The sequence below is a fragment of the Ranitomeya imitator genome, chromosome 1 (genome assembly GCF_032444005.1).
Source record: "Ranitomeya imitator isolate aRanImi1 chromosome 1, aRanImi1.pri, whole genome shotgun sequence".
In the NCBI taxonomy this organism is placed as follows: Eukaryota; Metazoa; Chordata; class Amphibia; order Anura; family Dendrobatidae; genus Ranitomeya; species Ranitomeya imitator.
Genome location: NC_091282.1, coordinates 1,152,026,431 through 1,152,048,960, shown reverse-complemented (window position 1 = coordinate 1,152,048,960; position 22,530 = coordinate 1,152,026,431).

The window sequence follows — 22,530 nt, the reverse complement described above, 5'->3', positions numbered from 1 at the left end:
CATACGAAATAGCGTGAAGAATTTTAGTGGAATTGTCTTTGCCTTCGCGGCCCTTCACGAAACCCACCTGGTCGGGGCGAACGATCCTTCCCAAGACACCACTTATCCTTGAAGCCAACACTTTAGCCCACAGTTTCAGGTCAGTGTTAAGCAATGAGATAGGGCGGTAATTGCTGCACAGGCTGTCATCCTTTCCCTCCTTTGGTATGATGGTAATGTAAGCCTCTAATGCTTGGCGAGGTGGAAGCTTTCCTTCTAAAAAGGAATTAAAAAGATTTACTAGGTGGGGGAGAAGGATGTCAGAGAACTTTTTGTAGTAGCCCACCGGGAAACCGTCAGGGCCAGGTGCTTTCCCATTCGGGATGGTTTTTAAGATGTCGTTTAGTTCTTTAAGTGTGATTTTGGCCGTGAGTGCTTTACAGTCTTCAGGAGAAATTGTCGGAAGGGAAAGAGGAGTCAAAAAAGCTTGAATTTTAGTCTCAGCCGTCGAGCAGTTATTCATATCTTCAGAAAGGGGCAAATTATAGAGGGACTCATAGTACTGTCGAAAGGTCTCGGCAATTCCTTTTGAGTCTACTACTTTCTTGTTTGCCGTCGTGAGAATACTTTTTATGAATTTTTTCTCTTTTTGTTTCTTTAATAGTTGTGTGGTGAGTTTCCCACTTTTGTTGCCATGTAAATAAAAGCGATGTTTGCAATACATAAATAATTTAGCCGAATTTACATTTAGTAAGTTTTTAAGTTTATTACGAAGGAGACTAAGTTCTTGGTATGACTCAGTTGATTTAGTGCTTTTATGTGTGCGCTCCGCAATAGTTATTTGGTGGAGGGATTGGATCTCTTTTTCTCTCTGTTTTTTAAGTGAAATGAGTTCTCCTCTGAGGACAGCTTTATGTGTTTCCCATATAATGGGAGTAAGGTGTCCCGTATTTATGTTCTCACTAAAGAAATGAGAGATGGTAGATTTAAGCTTATTTACATGTTGTGGGTTATCAAGCAGCGACTCATTAAGTCTCCAAGTCATAGCAGGTCTGGGTAGTGTTGTAATGAGAATTTCAATGAAGACAGGAGCGTGATCTGATAAAGTGATTGCGCCAATTTTAGAAGACTTTATTAAGTGTAAGGCTCGAGATTGTATTAGGAAAAAGTCAATACGATGATAAGAGTTGTGTGGGGGCGAAAAGAAAGTGTAGTCTTTCATGGTGGGGTTGAAGCTGCGCCATGGATCTATTAGTTGTAAAGAGTTTAATTTATTTAAGAGTTTTTGTCTCGATTTTTGAGGTAGGGAAGAGGAGCCGCTGGAGTTGTCTAGAGTGGGTTGTAGTGTCAGATTTAGGTCTCCGCCCACAATCAGTAAACCTTCCTTAAAAAGCTGTAAGGTGTCCAGTGTTTTAAGGATCCATTGTGTCTGATTTATGTTTGGGGCATATAAGTTGGCTAAGGTTATTCTCGTATTTGCTAGTAGCCCTTTTATAAAAATAAATCTGCCTTCCGAATCAGTTAGACTATCCTCAAGTGTGAATGGGAGTCCTTTTTTAAGCGCTATACCTACACCCTTAGAAGCGGAGGGAGAACAGCTATTGTACCATGTGGGAAAAGAGGAGAAAGACATATTTGGAGTTCTCCCCAATTTAAAGTGAGTTTCTTGAAAGAAAGCTATTTGTGTTGCTTGTTTTTTAAGTAGTGTTAGGATCTGACTGCGTTTTGCGGGAGAATTCAAACCTTTTACATTGAAAGACGCTACCGTGACCGTACCCACATCAACACGATTAGCCGCCATCCATTCCTTCCTCAAAGTCCTTTGTCACACCATAGAGCCTGAAAGAATGACAAAACAGGGTGATTAACCAACTATATACATAAAAGAGCTCGCCTATCGCGGGGGGGGGGGTACACGAGCCCAAACATAAGCGAGGGAAGGTCCAAGTGGTGACCTCTTATTTGTATATTAATTTAAAGGCAAAAAGACAAAAAACATGTGAACATAGCTATAAAGCTATTTTCAAGGTATTGGAAAAAACATTAATGTTAATATAATGCAACGTATAACATCTAGCAATGTAGATAAATTCTCCAAGTCCGGAGAGAAAAATCAAAAACTCCATCGTCTCCAGTCATTGCAATAGAAAAATAAAAGCATTAGTAACAAAATGGAAACGACCAAGAGAAAATGGTATTTAGGGGCAAAACCGCAACAATGCCCTGCTCAAGAAAAAAGAACCATACCAGCACTTTTGACCCAATTCAGGTTGGGAGCACTTTAGAAGCGGTCTTCTTCGGCTTAGGAGAAGCGTGCTTTTTTTTAACTGACCATTCCTGTGGTTTTGTTAGTTTAGGGAAGTCCCATCCTGTATCAACTGGCATCCAGGAGGGGATGTCTATCGGTGAGATGTCGAGGGTCGACCAGGCCTCCCCTAGGTCTGCCGGGGATCGTATTGTGATCTGGCGGTTGCCCACCGTGATGGCCAAACCGAAGGGGTAGAGCCACCTGTACATCAGACCGCGTGACCTCAGTTCGGCTAGAAGTGGCTTGAGAATTCTCCGTTTAGCTAGAGTAGATGGGGCGAGGTCCTGGAAAAGTTGTAATTGAGCTCCTTCATATGAGGGATTGTCTTTTTCCCTTGCACCAGCTAGGACTGCTGCGGTGTCAACGAAACTCAGGAGGCCGCAGATGATGTCTCTTGGCGGCTCTCCCTGTTTAGGCTTGGGTTTAAGGGCACGATGAACTCTCTCAATGACAATGGAGTCCGCTCTTTCCTTCCCTAGGAGATCAGAGAAGATTTCTCTGGCAACCTTGTCCAATGACTCCCGAGCAAAGGATTCAGGAACACCTCTCAACCTGATGTTTTTTCTTCTGCTGCGGTTTTCTTGGTCTTCCGCAGCAAGAAGGGCAGTGTTAAGTTGGTGTTGTTGTTGTAGGAGTTGGTCACGTAAGGATAAGATAGCATCGGTCGCCTCCATGTTGGCAGTCTCCAGACTTTCTACTCTCTGGCCCATATGTTGTAAGTCTGCTCGCAAACCAGAAATTTCTTCTAAGAGTGGCTGTATACTTTGTGCAAGTAGTTTTTTCATGAAGGCTCTAGAGATTGGGGCTGAGTCCTCTAAGGTGGATTCACAGTCCGAGCCCTCTCCACTAGAATCGGATTCTTCCAAGACGTCTGGAGAGATGTGTCTCTTAGATGATTTTTTTGAGGGAGTCTGAGGCATTTCTGTTCCTTTTTTAAGATATTTTTCCAAATTTCCATGTGTTTTACGGATCTGAGTATCAGCAAGAGATTTAGCTGAAGGTTTCTCACGCTCTTTGTTTATTTTACCCATATTAAAGCTTCTAGTGGCGTGATATGCAATGGTCACCACTTGAACATTCAAATGAAAAGTGTTAGTTCATTATTAAGTGTAGAGCAATCTTCTACTGTTCGAGCATAAGTTTGCTCATTGTAGCTATCCAGCTTTCCCCGGAGATAGAGAACAGAATAAAACAGCAAAAAAAAACTAAATATAACTGTGAAAAAAATAAAAATAAAAAACAGAAGCCGCAATTTCTCTAGGTCACCAGAAGGTGGCAGTGGAGTACTGTATGTTAATCCCCCTAGGTCTCTGTGGATATGAATAGATTGTAGGAGAGATAAAGTAAGCTTTTTGCTTTATAGATGAAAATAAGTTGCTCCCTGGTCGGTCTGAAGCACAGCACCGTTCACCACAGGGGGGTCAGCACTGTCTCGATTATATACACTGTTGTGCCCAAGAGCTCCAGAATTATCAGCAGCCTGAGAGTTAATTTTAGGTGCGGTGTCTTGTTATATGCACCCTTTGTCTCTGGGTATGAGGCAGCAGAGGGGAGCAGATAATGGACCCTCAGTGTGAGGGAAACAGCAGGCAACAGACCGCTACCCCCACTGTCAGTAAGTGCAGAGTCTCCTTACCGCATCTGAGGTGGATCCAAGATGGCGCTGGCGCGAAAAATTCCCGCGCTTCTCCAGGGGCACCTATGTCGGTAACCGACCGCCGGAACAGAGGGGTCGCAGACCCCTGAAGCCAGAGGGGCAGTCAGACCCCACCAACACACCGGCTACACCGCGCCTCCCTCGACCGGGTCCCCGCGTTCAGAGGCCGGAGATGAGAGCCAAGAGAGGGTGCAGACCTGGACTCCGCAAGTCCTCAGCCCAGACTGCAGCAGCAGAAGTCAGGTACCTTTAAGCGTTGCGCCGGGCGAGGGGATGGAAGCGGCGTCCAGCAGCAGCACCTCCGTGAGGCGGCCTCCTCCGATGCGGGACTATTTCTTAAGATGGCGCCGCATCCCACCACCGTCCACTCCTGTCCACCAGAACCCGGCAGAAACGCTGTGATCTCGGCAGCCAGGGGGTGAGTCAGGGCCGCAGGGCACACGCCTCCCTCAGTCCTACCTTCTCCCGTCGCCGCAGCACAGTCTTCAGATCTCCTTAGGCTGCACTAGGTGATCCAGACAGCCAGGGCTCCGGGCTTAGAGGGAGGTGGGGAAAACCCCACTTCAGGGTTAGTATTAGCTAGTGCTTCACACTGGGCGCAGCACCCAGCTCGCCACCGGTGGGAAGGGGTGGATCCCCCGGCAGGCTTCAGGCCCACATGCACGCCCTGGGGCCAAAGTTCTGATTAAGGCCGATTTGTGGGGTAAAATAAGATAAAGGAGGCTCCTGGGTTGGTTATGAGCTGAGAACAGTTCTTAAAACCAGTGGATGGTTTGTAGAAGGATGCAGATTAAGCTGGATAATAACGGCCAGCAGAGGAGCTTAATGGGAGCACGTCCTGCTCCTTCAGCTGCCAGCCACGCCCCCCGGGCTTTGCTAATTTTTATCGGCGCTTCATCCCTAATTTTTCTACTGTTGCTAAACCGTTGACTGATTTGACCAAGAAGGGTGCTGATGTGATCAATTGGTCTTCTGCAGCTGTAGAGGCTTTTCAGGAGTTGAAGCGTCGTTTTTCTTCTGCCCCTGTGTTGTGCCAGCCAGATGTTTCGCTCCCGTTTCAGGTTGAGGTTGATGCTTCTGAGATTGGAGCAGGGGCTGTTTTGTCGCAAAGAAGTTCTGATGGCTCGGTGATGAAGCCATGTGCTTTCTTTTCTAGAAAGTTTTTGCCTGCTGAGCGTAATTATGATGTTGGTAATCGTGAGTTGTTGGCCATGAAGTGGGCATTCGAGGAGTGGCGTCATTGGCTTGAAGGAACCAAGCATCGCGTGGTGGTCTTGACAGATCACAAGAATTTGACTTATCTTGAGTCTGCCAAACGGTTGAATCTGAGACAGGCTCGATGGTCGTTATTTTTCTCCCGTTTTGATTTTGTGGTTTCGTACCTTCCGGGCACTAAGAATGTGAAGGCTGATGCCCTGTCAAGGAGTTTTGTGCCTGACTCTCCGGGTGTTCCTGAGCTGGCGGGTATTCTCAAAGAGGGGGTAATTTTGTCTGCCATCTCCCCTGATTTGCGGCGGGTGCTGCAAAAATTTCAGGCTGATATACCTGACCGTTGCCAAGCGGAGAAACTGTTTGTCCCTGATAGATGGACTAGTAGAGTTATCTCTGAGATTCATTGTTCAGTGTTGGCTGGGCATCCTGGAATCTTTGGTACCAGAGATTTGGTGGCTAGATCCTTTTGGTGGCCGTCTTTGTCTCGGGATGTGCGTTCTTTTGTGCAGTCCTGTGGGACTTGTGCTCGGGCTAAGCCCTGCTGTTCTCGTGCCAGTGGGTTGCTTTTGCCCTTGCCGGTCCCGAAGAGGCCCTGGACACATATTTCTATGGATTTTATTTCGGATCTCCCCGTCTCTCAAAAGATGTCGGTCATTTGGGTGGTTTGTGATCACTTCTCTAAGATGGTCCATTTGGTACCCTTGTCTAAATTGCCTTCCTCCTCTGATTTGGTGCCATTATTTTTCCAGCATGTGGTTCGTTTACATGGTTTCCCGGAGAACATCGTTTCTGACAGAGGTTCCCAGTTTGTTTCGAGGTTTTGGCGATCCTTTTGTGCAAGGATGGGCATTGATTTGTCTTTTTCCTCGGCTTTCCATCCTCAGACAAATGGCGAACTAATCAAACTTTGGAAACATATCTGAGATGCTTTGTTTCTGCTGATCAGGATGATTGGGTGTCCTTTTTGCCGTTGGCTGAGTTCGCCCTTAATAATCGGGCCAGCTCGGCTACTTTGGTTTCGCCGTTTTTCTGCAATTCTGGTTTCCCTCCTCGTTTCTCTTCAGGGCAGGTTGAGTCTTTCGGACTGTCCTGGTGTAGATACTGTGGTGGATAGGTTGCAGCAGATTTGGACTCATGTGGTGGACAATTTGACATTGTCCCAGGAGAAGGCTCAATGTTTCGCTAACCGCCGGCGCTGTGTGGGTCCCCGACTTCGTGTTGGGGATTTGGTTTGGTTGTCGTCTCGTTACGTTTCTATGAAGGTTTCCTCTCCTAAGTTTAAGCCTCGTTTCATTGGTCCGTATAAGATTTCTGAGGTTATCAATCCTGTGTCATTTCGTTTGGCCCTTCCTGCTTCTTTTGCCATCCATAATGTGTTCCATAGGTCGTTATTGCGGAGATACATGGCGCCTCTGGTTCCATCCGTTGATTCTCCTGCCCCGGTGTTGGTTGAGGGGGAGTTAGAGTATGTGGTGGAGAAGATTTTGGATTCTCGTGTTTCGAGACGGAAACTCCAGTACCTGGTCAAGTGGAAGGGTTATGGTCAGGAAGATAATTCCTGGGTTTTTGCCTCTGATGTTCATGCTGCCGATCTGGTTCGTGCCTTTCATTTGGCTCATCCTGGTCGGCCTGGGGGCTCTGGTGAGGGTTCGGTGACCCCTCCTCAAGGGGGAGGGTACTGTTGTGAATTCTGTTGTCGGGCTCCCTCCTGTGGTCATGAATGGTACTGCGGCTGGTTCTGTCCATGGACTTCCTCTGGTGGGTGTTTCTGAGTTTCCTTCCACAGGTGACGAGGTTAATTCGTTAGCTGGCTGCTCTATTTAACTCCACTTAGATCTTTGCTCCATGCCACCTGTCAATGTTCCAGTATTGGTCTAGTTCACTCCTGGATCGTTCTTGTGACCTGTCTTCCCAGCAGAAGCTAAGTTCCAGCTTGTATTTCTTTGGTTTGCTATTTTTCTGTCCAGCTTGCTATTTTTATTGTTGTCTTGCTTGCTGGAAGCTCTAGGACGCAGAGGGAGCGCCTCCGCACTGTGAGTCGGTGCGGAGTGTCTTTTTTGCGCCCTCTGCGTGGTCTTTTTGTAGGTTTTTGTGCTGACCGCAAAGTAACCTTTCCTATCCTCGGTCTGTTCAGTAAGTCGGGCCTCACTTTGCTAAATCTATTTCATCTCTGTGTTTGTATTTTCATCTTTACTCACAGTAATTATATGTGCGTGGCTGCCTTTTCCTTTGGGGAATTTCTCTGAGGCAAGGTAGGCTTTATTTTTCTATCTTCAGGGCTAGCTAGTTCCTTAGGCTGTGCCGAGTTGCATAGGGAGCGTTAGGTGCAATCCACGGCTATTTCTAGTGCGTTTGATAGGATTAGGGATTGCGGTCAGCAGAGTTCCCACGTCCCAGAGCTCGTCCTTTATTATCAGTAACTATCAGGTCATTCCGTGTGCTCTTAACCACCAGGCCCATTATTGTCCTGACCACCAGGTCATAACACCTTCCTGTAGTTGTTATCTATAAAAGTTTGAAGATTACACCTTCCTTTCTGCCTGTCACAAAAGATTTACAACAGGATTTGTCCGCATTCAGTTTGGTCTGCAGCAGCAGGTTTTTTCCAGGGGCACCATGAGGAGAAATGGACTCCCCCCATACACTGCTTAGTCATCTTCTGCTTATAATTTAGATAATATATTTTGCTCTGATTTTTAGTCTTATGCTTAGTGTTCTTTTGCTTTTTGTTCTGCAGCTTCTTGTTCTTCTGCTTCTCAGTTTTCATGGTCGTCGTCTCCAGGGTCGTCGTCTTCAGGGTCGTCGTCTTCAGGGGTTGTCATCTTCTTCGGGGTGGTCTTCAGGGTCTTCATCTCCAGGGTCGTCGTCTCAGGGGTTGTCATCTCTGGGGTCGTCGTTGTCTTCGGGGTGGTCTTCAGGGTCGTCATCTTTAGGGTCTTGAACTTGGAAATGTAGCAGAAGGTACAAGAAGGTTGAGGAACTTCCGAGAACCAGCTGACGGTACTGGAACCCGGATGGCTACCCGAAGGTACAAGAGCCAATGGAACTACCAAGGACCAGCTGACGGTACTGGAACCCGGTTATTAAGAAGGAGGTACCCATGCCAGAAAGCACTACCAAGGACCACCAGACATTGCTGCAACTCGGATACCCAGAAGGAGGCACCTAAGCCAAAGCCTCTGCCTGGAACCAGCTAACGGTACTGGAACCAGGTGGACCTATTCAAGCTTGTCTTCCTAAGAACCAGCTAATGGTGCTGGAACTCAGATAGGCAGCAGAAGGTCCACATGAAAAAAAATTGCTTGGCCGCGAGTCAACCGTAGTTACCGAAAACCCACAGCTCTACAGGGGGAGCTTGTCCTATTGGCACTACAGAACCAGCCTTGATTGCCAGTTCCCGCAGCCCACATAGGAAGCACCTAAACTGGAGGCACCATAGAGTCAGCTAACCCAACCACAACATGACAGGACAATGTATTGGAGGCAAAGTGACCTTGACACTATCTGGAAACATCTGGCGTGCTGGAACCGGGCTGGGCAGGAGGGAGTACCCGTGCCAAAGACACTTCTGAGCAGCAACTGGCGGTACTGGAGCCCAGGGATTACATGAGAAACAGAGTGTAGGCTGAGGCTTACTTGCAGCAAGTTGAAAGGGAACTTTAACCCCTTCATGACCCAGCCTATTTTGACCTTAAAGACCTTGTCGTTTTTTGCAATTCTGACCAGTGTCCCTTTATGAGGTAATAACTCAGGAACGCTTCAACGGATACTAGCGGTTCTGAGATTGTTTTTTCATGACATATTGGGCTTCATGTTAGTGGTAAATTTAGGTCAATAAATTCTGCGTTTATTTGTGATAAAAACGGAAATTTGGCAAAAATTTTGAAAATTTCGCAATTTTCACATTTTGAATTTTTATTCTGTTAAACCAGAGAGTTATGTGACACAAAATAGTTAATAGTTATCAATTCCCACATGTCTACTTTACATCAGCACAATTTTGGAAACAAAATTTTTTTTTGCTAGGAAGTTATAAGGGTTAAAATTTGACCAGCGATTTCTCATTTTTACAACGAAATTTACAAAACCATTTTTTTTAGGGACCACCTCACATTTGAAGTCAGTTTGAGGGGGTCTATATGGCTGAAAATACCCAAAAGTGACACCATTATAAAAAATGCACCCCTCAAGGTACTCAAAACCACATCCAAGAAGTTTATTAACCCTTCAGGTACCTCACAGCAGCAGAAGCAACATGGAAGGAAAAAATGAACATTTAGCTTTTTAGTCTCAAAAATTATTTTTAGCAACAATTTTTTTATTTTCCCAATGGTAAAAGGAGAACCTGAACCACGAAAGTTGTTGTGCAATTTGTCCTGAGTACGCTCATACCTCATATGTGGGGGTAAACCACTGTTTGGGCGCACGGCAGGGCTTGGAAGGGAAGGAGCGCCATTTGACTTTTTGAATGAAAAATTGGCTCCACTCTTTAGCGGACACCATGTCACGTTTGGAGAGCCCCCGTGTGCCTAAAAATTGGAGCTCCCCCACAAGTGACCCCATTTTGGAAACTAGACGCCCAAAGGAACTTATCTAGATGCATAGTGAGCACTTCGAACCCCCAGGTGCTTCACAAATTGATCCGTAAAAATGAAAAAGTACTTTTTTTTTTACAAAAAAATTCTTTTAGCCTCAATTTTTTCATTTTCACATGGGCAACAGGATAAAATGGATCCTAAAATTTGTTGGGCAATTTCTCCTGAGAACACCGATACCTCACATGTGGGGGTAAACCACTGTTTGGGCACATGGTAAGGCTCGGAAGGGAAGGAGCGCCATTTGACTTTTTGAATGAAAAATTATCTCCATCGTTAGCGGACACCATGTCGCGTTTGGAGAGCCCCTGTGTGCCTAAACATTGGAGCTCCCCCACAAGTAACCCCATTTTGGAAACTAGACCCCCCAAGGAACTTACCTAGATGCATATTGAGCACTTTAAACCCCCAGGTGCTTCACAGAAGTTTATAACGCAGAGCCATGAAAATAAAAAATAATTTTTCTTTCCTCAAAAATGATTTTTTAGCCTGGAATTTCCTATTTTGCCAAGGGTAATAGGAGAAATTGGACCCCACATGTTGTTGTCCAGTTTGTCCTGAGTACGCTGATACCCCATATGTGGGGGTAAACCACTGTTTGGGCGCACGGCAGGGCTCGGAAGGGAAGGCACACCATTTGGCTTTTTAAATGGAAAATTAGCTCCAATCATTAGCGGACACCATGTCACGTTTGGAGAGCCCCTGTGTGCCTAAACATTGGATATCCCCCACAAATGACCCAATTTGGGAAACTAGACCCCAAAGGAACTAATCTAGATGTGTGGTGAGGACTTTGAACCCCCAAGTACTTCACAGAAGTTTATAACGCAGAGCCATGAAAATAAAAAAAAAATGTATTTTCTCAAAAATGATCTTTTAGACTGCAATTTTTTATTTTCCCAAGGGTAACAGGAGAAATTTGACCCCAAAAGTTGTTGTCCAGTTTCTCCTGAGTACGCTGATACCCCACATGTGGGGGTAAACCACTGTTTGGGCACATGCCGGGGCTCGGAAGTGAAGTAGTGACGTTTTGAAATGCAGACTTTGATGGAATGCTCTGCGGGCGTTACGTTGCGTTTGCAGAGCCCCTGATGTGGCTAAACAGTAGAAACCCCCCACAAATGACCCCATTTTGGAAACTAGACCCCGAAAGGAACTTATCTAGATGTGTGGTGAGCACTTTGAACCCCCAAGTGCTTCACAGAAGTTTATAATGCAAAGCCGTGAAAATAATAAATATGTTTTCTTTCCTCAAAAATAATTATTTAGCCCAGACTTTTTTATTTTCCCAAGGGTTACAGGAGAAATTGGACCCCAAAAGTTGTTGTCCAGTTTCTCCTGAGAACGCTGATACCCCATGTGTGGGGGTAAACCACTGTTTGGGCACACGTCGGGGCTCAGAAGGGAAGTAGTGACTTTTGAAATGCAGACTTTGATGGAATGGTCTGCAGGCGTCACGTTGCGTTTGCAGAGCCCCTGGTGTGCCTAAACAGTAGAAACCCCCACAAGTGACCCCATTTTAGAAACTAGACCCCCCAAAGAACTTATCTAGATATGTGATGAGCACTTTGAACCCCCAAGTGCTTCACAGACGTTTACAACGCAGAGCCGTGAAAATAAAAAATCATTTTTCTTTCCTCAAAAATGATGTTTTAGCAAGCATTTTTTATTTTCACAAGGGTAACAGGAGAAATTGGACCCCAGAAATTGTTGCGCAGTTTATCCTGAGTACACTGATACCCCATATGAGGGGGTAAACCACTGTTTGGGCCCACGTCGGGGCTCGGAAGTGAGGGAGCACCATTTGACTTTTTGAATACAAGATTGGCTGGAATCAATGGTGGCGCCATGTTGCGTTTGGAGACCCCTGATGTGCCTAAACAGTGGAAACCCCTCAATTCTACCTCCAACACTAACCCCAACACACCCCTAACCCTAATCCCAACTGTAGCCATAACCCTAATCACAACCCTAACCACAAACCTAATTCCAACCCTAACCCTAAGGCTATGTGCCCACGTTGCGGATTCGTGTGAGATTTTTCACCATCATTTTTGAAAAATCCGCGGGTAAAAGGCACTGCGTTTTACCTGCAGATTTACCGTGGATTTCCAGCGTTTTTTGTGCGGATTTCACCTGTGGATTCCTATTGAGGAACAGGTGTAAAACGCTGTGGAATCCGCACAAAGAATTGACATGGTGCGGAAAATACAACGCAGCGTTTCCGCGCGGTATTTTCCGCACCATGGGCACAGCGGATTTAGTTTTCCATATGTTTACATGGTATTGTAAACCTGATGGAACACTGCTGCGAATCCGCGAATCCGCAGCAGGATCCGCTGCGGATCCGCAGCCAAATCCGGACCGTCTGCACATAGCCTAATTCTAAAGGTATGTGCACACACTGCGGAAAACGCTGCGGATCCACAGCAGTTTCCCATGAGTTTACAGTTCAATGTAAACCTATGGGAAACAAAAATCGCTGTGCACATGCTGCAGAAAAACTGCACGGAAACGCAGCGGTTTACATTCTGCAGCATGTCACTTGTTTCTGCGGATTCCGCAGCGGTTTTACAACTGCTCCAATAGAAAATCGCAGTTGTAAAACCGCAGTGAAATGCGCAGAAAAACCGCGGTAAATCCGCCATAAATCCGCAGCGGTTTAGCACTACGGATTTATCAAATCCGCAGCGGAAAAATCCGCAGAGGAACAGAATACGTGTGCACATACCGAAACCCTAACCCTAGCCCTAACCCTAGCCCTAGCCCTAGCCCTAGCCCTAACCCCAGCCCTAACCCTAGCCCTAACCCTAACCCTAACCCTAGCCCTAACCCTATTCTAACCTTAGTGGAAAAAAAAATTCTTTATTTTTTTTATTGTCCCTACCTATGGGGGTGACAAAGGGGGGGGGATCATTTATTATTTTTTTTATTTTGATCACTGTGATAGACTATATCTCAGTGATCAAAATGCACTTTGGAACGAATCTGCCGGCCGGCAGATTCAGCGGGAGCACTGCGCATGCGCCCGCCATTTTGGAAGATGGCGGCACCCAGGGAGAAGACGGACGGACCCCGGGAGGCTCGGTAAGTATGATGGGGGGGGAGCACGGGGGGGGGGATCGGAGCATGGGGGGGGGTGGGATCGGAGCACGGGGGGTGGAACGGAGCACGGGGTGGGGTGAATCGAAGCACAGGGGGTGGATGATGCACGGGGGGGTGGATCGGAGTGCAGGGGGGGTTGGATCGGAGCACGGGGGGGTGATTGGAGCACAGGGGGAGCGGACAAGAGCATGGGGGGAGCGGAGCACAGGACGGAGGGGAGCCGGAGCAGTGTACCAGACAGATCGGTGGCTTGGGGAGGCGATCGGTGGGTTGAGGTGGGGGCACATTAGTGTTTCCAGCCATGGCCGATGATATTGCAGCATCGGCCATTGCTGGATTGTAATATTTCACCAGTTTTAATAGGTGAAATATTGCAAATCGCTCTGATTGGCAGTTTCACATTCAACAGCCAACCAGAGCGATCACAGCCACGGGGGGGTGAAGCCACCCCCCTTGGGCTAAACTACCACTCCCCCTGTCCCTGCAGATCAGGTGAAATGGGAGTTAACCCTTTCACCCGATCTGCAGGGACGCAATCTTTCCATGACGCCACATAGGCGTCATGGGTCGGATTGGCACTGACTTTCATGATGCCTACGTGGCGTCATGGGTCGGAAAGGGGTTAACCCCCCAGGTGTTTGCAACTAAAAGAGCCAACTTGTGCAGCACTAATGCTGCACAAGGAAAAGGTGGCTCTTTTAATTATGCTCCTTGCACACGCTGAAGTTAAAACTTATAAAATGTGGCCCCTCATACCGTGAAACCATCCCAGAGGCGGGACTTTCCTTCTTAGTGAGACGCAGCACAGCCGTCATTCATACCCCCTTGGTGCCGGGTGCCGCCTCCTCAGTGTTGTTTTAATCTGTCACGGAGCCTGCGCTGTTATGTTATACCCTGGCCATGCGCAGTTAGCGCTGCCCATCTTCTGACATCATTGGTTGTCAGGCTGGCTGCGCCTGTCGCATGCCACGGCCGTGACGCGGCACAGTCTGAAGAAGGTGGAAGGAGATGAGTGAGAGGCGAAGATATTCAGTGCCCATGCTCATGAATCCCAGCCTCCCAGGGTGAATAAATCAGAAGACACTGCGGGGCGGGGATTCATGGGCATGCGCAGTGCATTTCTTTGCCTCTCACTCATCTCCTTCCGCCTTCTTCAGACTGTGCGGCATCAGCTGATCCCTAATCGAATGCCATGGCCATGACGCGGCACAGTCTGAAGAAGGCAGAAGGAGATGAGTGAGAGGTGAAGATATGCACTGCACATGCCCATGAATCCCAGGACCACAGTGTAAATAAATCAGAAGACACTGCGGAGCTGGGATTCATGGGCATGCGCAGTGCATTTCTTCGCCTCTCACTCATCTCCTTCCGCCTTCTTCAGACTGTCCGGCGTCAGCTGATCCCTAATTGCATGATACCACCAGAGGGAGATGAGTGAGAGCCTGAGGCGAAGATATGCACTGCGCATGCCCATGAATCCCAGCCCCGCAGTGTGAATAAATCAGAAGAGACTGCGAGGCAGAATCTCGGGCAACGCGGCCGCACAGGTGCAGTCATCCTGACACCAAATGTTGTCAGAAGACGGGCAGCGCTAACTGCGCATGCCCAAGGTTTAACATAAAAGCACAGGCTTCAGGACAGATTGAAACAATGCTGAGGAGGCAGCGCCCAGCGCCAAGGAGGTATGAATGACGGCTGTACTGCGTCTCATTATGAAGGAAAGTCCCACCTCCGGGACGGTTTCACGGCATGAGGGGACACATTTTATAAGTGTTAAGTTCAGCGTGTGCAAGGAGCATAACTAATAGAGCCACCTTTTCCTTGTGCAGCATTAGTGCTTCACAAGGAGGCTCTTTCAGTTACATACGTCTGGGGGGACAGGTTCCCTTTAATTTCTGTAGCAGTGTGAGTGTGGAGGTAGCAGGAGCAAATGCCGGATACACAGCTGGGGATCAGCTGACGTTACTGAAACCCAATAACATGGCAGCAAGTGTTGACTGTGCAGATGGCACTTCCAAGTAGCAACTGGCAGTGTTGGAGCCCAGGGAATCCAGGAGAAGCAGAGTTTAGGCCGAGGCCTGCCCTCGATGCAGTTTAATATCTGTTGTTGTGTCAGCGTGGAGGTAGCAGGAGCAATAGCCGGATACACAGCAGGGAAGCAGCTGACGTTACTGAACCCCACTAACACAGGAGCAAGTGTTTTTCTCTGTGCAAACAGCACTTCCGAGCAGCAACTGGCGGTGTTGGAGCCCAGGGTCAATCAGGATGTAGGCCGAGGCCTAATTGGAGCGAGTTTTAATATCTGAAGTAGTGTGAGTGTGGAGATAGCAGGAGCAATTGCCGGATACACAGCAGGGGAGCAGCTGGCGTTACTGAACCCCACTAACACAGGAGCGAGTGTTTTTGTCTGTGCAAATGGCACTTCCGAGTAGCAACTGGTGGTGTTGGAGCCCAGGGTCAATCAGGGTGTAGGCCAAGGCCTAAATGGAGCAAGTTTAATATCTGAAGTAGTGTGAGTGTGGCGGTAGCAGGAGCAATTGCCAGATAAACAGCTGGGGATCAGCTGATGTTACTGAAACCCAATAACCCGGCAGCAAGTGTTGACTGTGCAGACGGCAGTTCCAAGCAGCAACTGGCGGTGTTGGAGCCCAGGGAATCCAGGAGAAGCAGAGTGTAGGCCGAGGCCTACACTCGAGGCAGTTTAATATCTGTTGTAGTGTGAGTGTGGACAGAGCAGGAGAAATTTCCGGATACACAGCAGTGGATCAGCTGACGTTACTGAAATCCATTAACACTGGATCATGTGGTGACTGTGCATACGGCACTTCTGAGCAGCAAATGGCGGTGTTGGAGCCCAGGGATTTGTTGTGAATTCCACTCTTGGGCTCCCTCCGGTGGTTGTAAGTGGCACTTTTGTGAGTTCTGCTCTTGGGCTCTTGTGGTTTCAAGTGGTATGGCTGCTCCTTGGAGTTAGCTGTCATCAGCTGCCTCCACTTATCGTCTCTTCTGCTCGGCTATTTAGGCCTGGCTCTTTCTTTCAGCCAGTGCCACTTGCAAATGGTTCCTGGTTGGATTCACATCTCTTTGGATTTCCCTGTTATCCTGACCAGTTCAGCAAAGCTAAGTTTTTGCTTGCTCTTTTCTGTCCATAGATTGTGGACTTATCCATTCTGTGCTTTCTATCTTTGTCCAGCTTATCTGTATGAATTAATTCTGTCTTGCTGGAAGCTCTGGGAAGCAGATTTACCCTCCACACCTTTAGTTAGGTGTGGTGATTTTTTGTAATCTCTGCGTGGATTTTTGTAGTGTTTAATACTGACCGCACAGTATTCCATCCTGTCCTATCTATTTAGCTAGACTGGCCTCCTGTGCTCATCCTGGTTTCATTCTGTGTATGTCTTTTCCCTCTCCACTCACAGTCATTATTTGTGGGGGGCTAATCTATCCTTTGGGGATTTTCTCTGAGGCAAGATAGCTTTCCTGCTTCTATCTTTAGGGGTAGTTAGCTCTTAGGCTGTGACGAGATGCCTAGGGAGAGTTAGGAGCATTCCACGGCTACTTCTAGTGTTGTGTTGAGCTTAGGGACTGCGGTCAGCACAGTTACCACTTCCTTCAGAGCTCGTGCCATGTTGCTCCTAGACCACCGTTTCATAACAGTACAAGTGGCCAAAAATGAATTAAATGCATCTCAAAAGAAGGATAAGAAAGTTCTGAACCATTTTTTTCTGTGCTCTGGTTTGTCTTTTTTTTCCTCTTGATATCTGGGTGGTTCAGAATATATGCTTTGGCATGGATGTTCAGGGTTTATTTTCTCGTGTGGATCAACTTGCTGCAAGAGTACAGAGTATCCAGGACTATGTTGTCCAGACTCCGGCTTTAGAGCCTAGAATTCCTACTCCTGATTTGTTTTTTGGAGATAGATCCAAGTTTTTGAACTCTAAAAATAACTGCAAATTGTTTTTTGCTTTGAAACCCTGATCTTCTGGTGATCCCATTCAGCAAGTAAAAATCATCATATCCTTGCTGCGTGGTGACCCTCAAGACTGGGCTTTTTCTCTTGAAACAGGGGATCCGGCATTATTGAATGTAGATGCATTTTTTTCAAGCGCTCGGATTATTGTATGACGAACCTAATTCTGTGGATCATGCAGAAAAAACCCTGTTGGCCTTGTGTCAAGGTCAGGAAGCGGCAGAGTTATACTGCCAGAAATTTAGAAAATGGTCTGTGCTCACTAAATGGAATAAAGAGGCTCTGGCTGCTATTTTCAGAAAAGGTCTTTCTGAAGCCCTTAAAGATGTTATGGTGGGCTTTCCTACGCCTGCCGGTTTGAGTGAATCTATGTCTCTAGCCATTCAGATTGATCGGCGTCTGCGCGAGCGCAAAGCTGTGCACCATATGGCAGTATCCTTGAGCAGAGTCCTGAACCTATGCAATGTGATAGGATTTTGACTAGAACAGAACAGCAGGAATTCAGACGTCAGAATAGGCTGTGTTTTTACTGTGGTGATTCGGCTCATGTTATCTCTGATTGCCCTAAGCGTACTAAGAGAGTCGCTAGGTCTGTTACCATTAGTACTATACAGCCTAAATTTCTCTTATCTGTGACCCTGATTTGCTCATTGTCGTCCTTTTCTGTCATGGCATTTGTGGATTCAGGCGCTGCCCTGAACTTAATGGACTTAGAATTCGCCAGGCGCTGTGGTTTTTCCTTGCAGCCTTTGCAGAGCCCTATTCCTTTGAGGGGTATTGATGCTACACCCTTGGCCAAGGATAAACCTCAGTACTGGACACAGATGACTATGTACATGGCTCCAGCACATCAGGAAGATTGCCATTTTCTGGTGTTGCATAACCTGCATGATGTTGTTGTACTGGGTTTTCCATGGTTACAGGAACATAATCCGGTGCTGGATTGGAAAACTATGTCGGTGACTAGTTGGGGTTGTCGAGGGGTACATAGTGATGTTCCTTTGATGTCAATTTCCTCTTCCCCCTCTTCTGAGGTCCCTGAGTTTTTGTTGGATTTCCAGGATGTATTTGATGAGCCCAAGTCCAGTTCCCTTCCTCCGCACAGGGACTGTGATTGTGCTATTAACTTGATTCCTGGTTGCAAGTTCCCTAAGGGCCGACTTTTCAATCTGTCTGTGCCAGAGCATGCCGCCATGCGGAGTTATGTTAAGGAGTCTTTGGAGAAGGGGCATATTCGGCCCTCTTCGTCACCATTGGGAGCGGGTTTCTTTTTTCTTGCAAAGAAGGATGGCTCCTTGAGACCCTGTATTGATTATCGTCTTCTTAATAAGATCACGGTCAAATTCCAATACCCCTTGCCTTTGCTTACTGATTTGTTTGCTCAGATTAAGGTGGCTAGTTGGATTACTAAGATTGACCTCCGAGGGGCATATAATCTTGTTCGTATTAAACAGGGTGACGAATGGAAAACTGCATTTAATACGCCCGAAGGCCATTTTGAATACCTTGTGATGCCATTTGGGCTCTCTAATGCTCCATCTGTGTTCCAGTCTTTCATGCATGATATTTTCCGTAATTATCTTGATAAATTCATGGTCGTATATTTGGATGATATTTTGATTTTTTCCGATGATTGGGAGTCTCATGTGAAGCAGGTCAGGATGGTGTTCCAGATCCTTCGTGATAATGCTTTGTTTGTGAAGGGGTCTAAGTGCCTACTCGGAGTTCAGAAGGTCTCTTTTTTGGGTTTTATTTTTTCTCCCTCGTCTATAGAAATGGATCCTGTTAAGGTCCAAGCTATTAATAACTGGATCCAACCCACATCTGTGAAGGGCCTTCAAAAATTTTTGGGCTTTGCTAATTTCTATCGCCGTTTCATTGCCAACTTTTCCAGTGTGGTTAAGCCCCTTACTGATTTGACGAAGAAAGACGCTGATGTGACGAATTGGTCCTCTGAGGCTGTTGAGGCCTTTCAGGAGCTTAAACACCGATTTACTTCTGCCCCTGTGTTGCGTCAGCCGGATGTTTCTCTTCCTTTTCAGGTTTAGGTCGACGCTTCTGAGATTGGGGCAGGGGCCGTTTTGTCTCAGAGGGAGTCTGATGATTCTTTGATGAAACCGTGTGCTTTTTTTTCCAGAAAGTTTTCGCCTGCGGAACGCAATTATGATGTCGGCAATCGGGAGTTGTTGGCTATGAAGTGGGCGTTTGAGGAGTGGCGACATTGGCTTGAGGGAGCTAAACACCGCGTTGTGGTCCTGACCAATCATAAGAATCTGATTTACCTCGAGTCGGCCAAGCAGCTGAATCCTAGACAGGCTCGATGGTCCCTGTTTTTCTCCCGTTTTGATTTTGTGGTCTTGTATCTTCCGGGATCTAAGAATGTTAAGGCTGATGCCCTCTCTAGGAGTTTTTTGCCTGATTCTCCTGGAGTACTTGAGCCAGTTGGCATTCTTAAGGAGGGGGTGATTCTTTCTGCTATCTCCCCTGATTTGCGGTGGGTGCTTCAGGAATTTCAGGCTGATAGGCCTGACCGCTGTCCAGTGGGGAAGCTGTTTGTTCCTGATAGATGGACAAGTAAGGTTATTTCTGAGGTTCATTGTTCAGTGTTGGCTGGTCTTCCTGGGATTTTTGGTACCAGAGCTTTGGTTGCTAGGTCCTTTTGGTGGCTTTCCTTGTCGCGCGATGTGCATGCTTTTGTGCAGTCCTGTGGGACTTGCGCCCGGGCCAAGCCTTGCTGTTCCTGCGCTAGTGGGTTGCTTTTGCCTTTGCCGGTCCCTGAGAGGCCCTGGACGCATATTTCCATGGATTTTATTTCGGATCTTCCTGTTTCCCAGAAGATGTCTGTTATCTGGGTTGTTTGTGACCGGTTCTCTAAAATGGTCAATCTGGTACCTTTGCCTAAGTTGCCTTCCTCCTCAGATCTGGTTCCATTATTTTTTCAGCATGTGGTTCGTTTGCATGGCATTCCGGAGAATATTGTGTCTGACAGAGGTTCTCAGTTTGTCTCTAGATTTTGGCGGGCCATTTGTGCTAGGATGGGCATTGATTTGTCTTTTTCGTCGGCGTTTCATCCTCAGACTAATGGCCAAACTGGGCGAACTAATCAGACCTTGGAGACCTATTTGAGATGCTTTGTGTCTGCTGATCAGGATGATTGGGTGTCTTTCTTGCCGTTGGCCGAGTTTGCCCTTAATAATCGGGCTAGTTCGGCTACTTTGGTTTCACCTTTCTTTTGTAATTTTGGTTTTCATCCTCGTTTTTCTTCTGGGCAGGTTGAGCCTTCTGATTGTCCTGGTGGTGATTCTGTGGTGGACAGGCTGCAGCAGATTTGGACTCATGTGGTAGACAATTTAACGTTGTCTCAGGAAAGGGCTCAACGTTTTGCTAACCACCATCGGGGTGTTGGTCCCCGGCTTCGTGTGGGGGATTTGGTTTGGTTGTCTTCTCGTCATGTTCCTATGAAGGTTTCTTCCCCTAAGTTTAAGCCTCGGTTTATTGGTCCTTATAAAATTTCTGAAATTATTAATCCGGTTCTTTTCGTTTGGCTCTTCCAGCCTCTTTTGCCATTCATAATGATTTCCATAGATCTTTGTTGCGGAGATATGTGGTGCCCGTTGTTCCCTCGGTTGACCCTCCTGCCCCGGTGTTGGTTGAGGGAGAGTTGGAATATGAGGTTGAGAAGATTTTGGATTCTCGTTTTTCGAGGCGGAGGCTTCAGTATCTTGTCAAGTGGAAAGGTTATGGCCAGGAGGAAAATTCTTGGGTTGTTGCCTCCGATGTCCATGCCACCGATTTGGTTCGTGCTTTTCATTTGGCTCGTCCTGATCGGCCTGGGGGCTCTGGTGAGGGTTCGGTGACCCCTCCTCAAGGGGGGGGTACTGTTGTAAATTCCACTCTTGGGCTCCCTCCGGTGGTTGTAAGTGGCACTTTTGTGAGTTCTGCTCTTTTGCTCCCTCTTGTGGTTTCAAGTGGTATGGCTGCTCCTAGGAGTTAGCTGTCATCAGCTGCCTCCACTTATCGTCTCTTCTGCTTGGCTATTTAGGCCTGGCTCTTTCTTTCAGCCAGTGCCACTTGCAAATGGTTCCTGGTTGGATTCACATCTCTTTGGATTTCCCTGTTATCCTGACCAGTTCAGCGAAGCTAAGTTTTTGCTTGCTCTTTTCTGTCCATAGATTGTGGACTTATCCATTCTGTGCTTTCTATGTTTGTCCAGCTTATCTGTATGAATTAATTATGTCTTGCTGGAAGCTCTGGGAAGCAGATTTACCCTCCACACCTTAAGTCAGGTGTGGAGATTTTTTGTAATCTCTGCGTGGATTTTTGTAGTGTTTAATACTGACCGCACAGTATTCCATCCTGTCCTATCTATTTAGCTAGACTGGCCTCCTGTGCTCATCCTGGTTTCATTCTGTGTATGTCTTTTCCCTCTCCACTCACAGTCATTATTTGTGGGAGGCTAATCTATCCTTTGCGGATTTTCTCTGAGGCAAGATAGCTTTCCTGCTTCTATCTTTAGGGGTAGTTAGCTCTTAGGCTGGGACGAGATGCCTAGGGAGAGTTAGGAGCATTCCACGGCTACTTCTAGTGTTGTGTTGAGCTTAGGGACTGCGGTCAGTACAGTTACCACTTCCTTCAGAGCTTGTTCCATGTTGCTCCTAGACAACCGTATCATAACAGGGATTACAGTTCAGGTGGTAGAAACATGAACACAACAGGAGACCTGGATACTTTTGCCAACCAATTATTTAATCTGGAAGAGGAGTGGCAAATTCCTTGTTCATTTTCAGAACAGTAAGCCTGTCACGCCCTACTGAAGGATCAATCGGGTAGACCCACTGGACCGCAAATACTGCGGTTGCTGATACCAGGAAGGGAGAGCCAGACCAGGGAAGCAGGTAAAAAGCTTTATTGTAAGAAATACAAAATATACTAGGAGAGACACCCCAAAGGAAGGCCACAGGACCAAAACACCAGGGTGCCTCTAAGGAGTACAAGGCTTGGAGTGACCCCTATACAGGGATTTCCCCTTGACCTCCAAAAGAGGGTCCGATGAGACAGAAACCTGTGTTAAACCGACCTAGGAGGTTGAGAAGAAATGAACGGACAAAAACGGGGAAGAATGTGGAACTTGGAAGCAGGCTGAAGGCTGCAGGGAACCGCACTGGATACAGGACTCAGGATGCTGAGAAGACCAGACACGATCCTAGGGAAAAAGGTAAACAGAGTAAGACAGGCAAATTGGACTGGTAAACCTAGCTAGACCAGACCTGGAGCAGAGACTTCAGGATAATAGAAGTTGCCCAGGTGGCGTCCAGGAGTGACTGAGATCCTTATATACCTCCAGCCTCCAGGTGATAGGCCGGGAGGAGGGGCAGTGAGTAGGGAGGAGCAGACCCTTTAAGAAGCCAGAGAGCTCGCCTGCCCGCCCCCTATGCACTGCCTAGGAGAGGGAGAGAAAGGAGGAAGTGCAGCAGACATGGTAGCAAGGACCCTGGCAGCATGTCTGCAGGGACGGACCCCGGAGCGCCGGCGGACGACCGGAGCGTGACCCTGCTGGCTAAGGACAGGACCAGAAGAGGTAAGAGCAGGCGGGGAAGAGAAAGAAGGCACCCCGGACTGTGAGGTGGTGACAAAGCCAGTCAACGTTATCAGAGGATAGTCGCATGTGACGGTTTGTTAGTACACCACCTGCAGCACTGAAGAC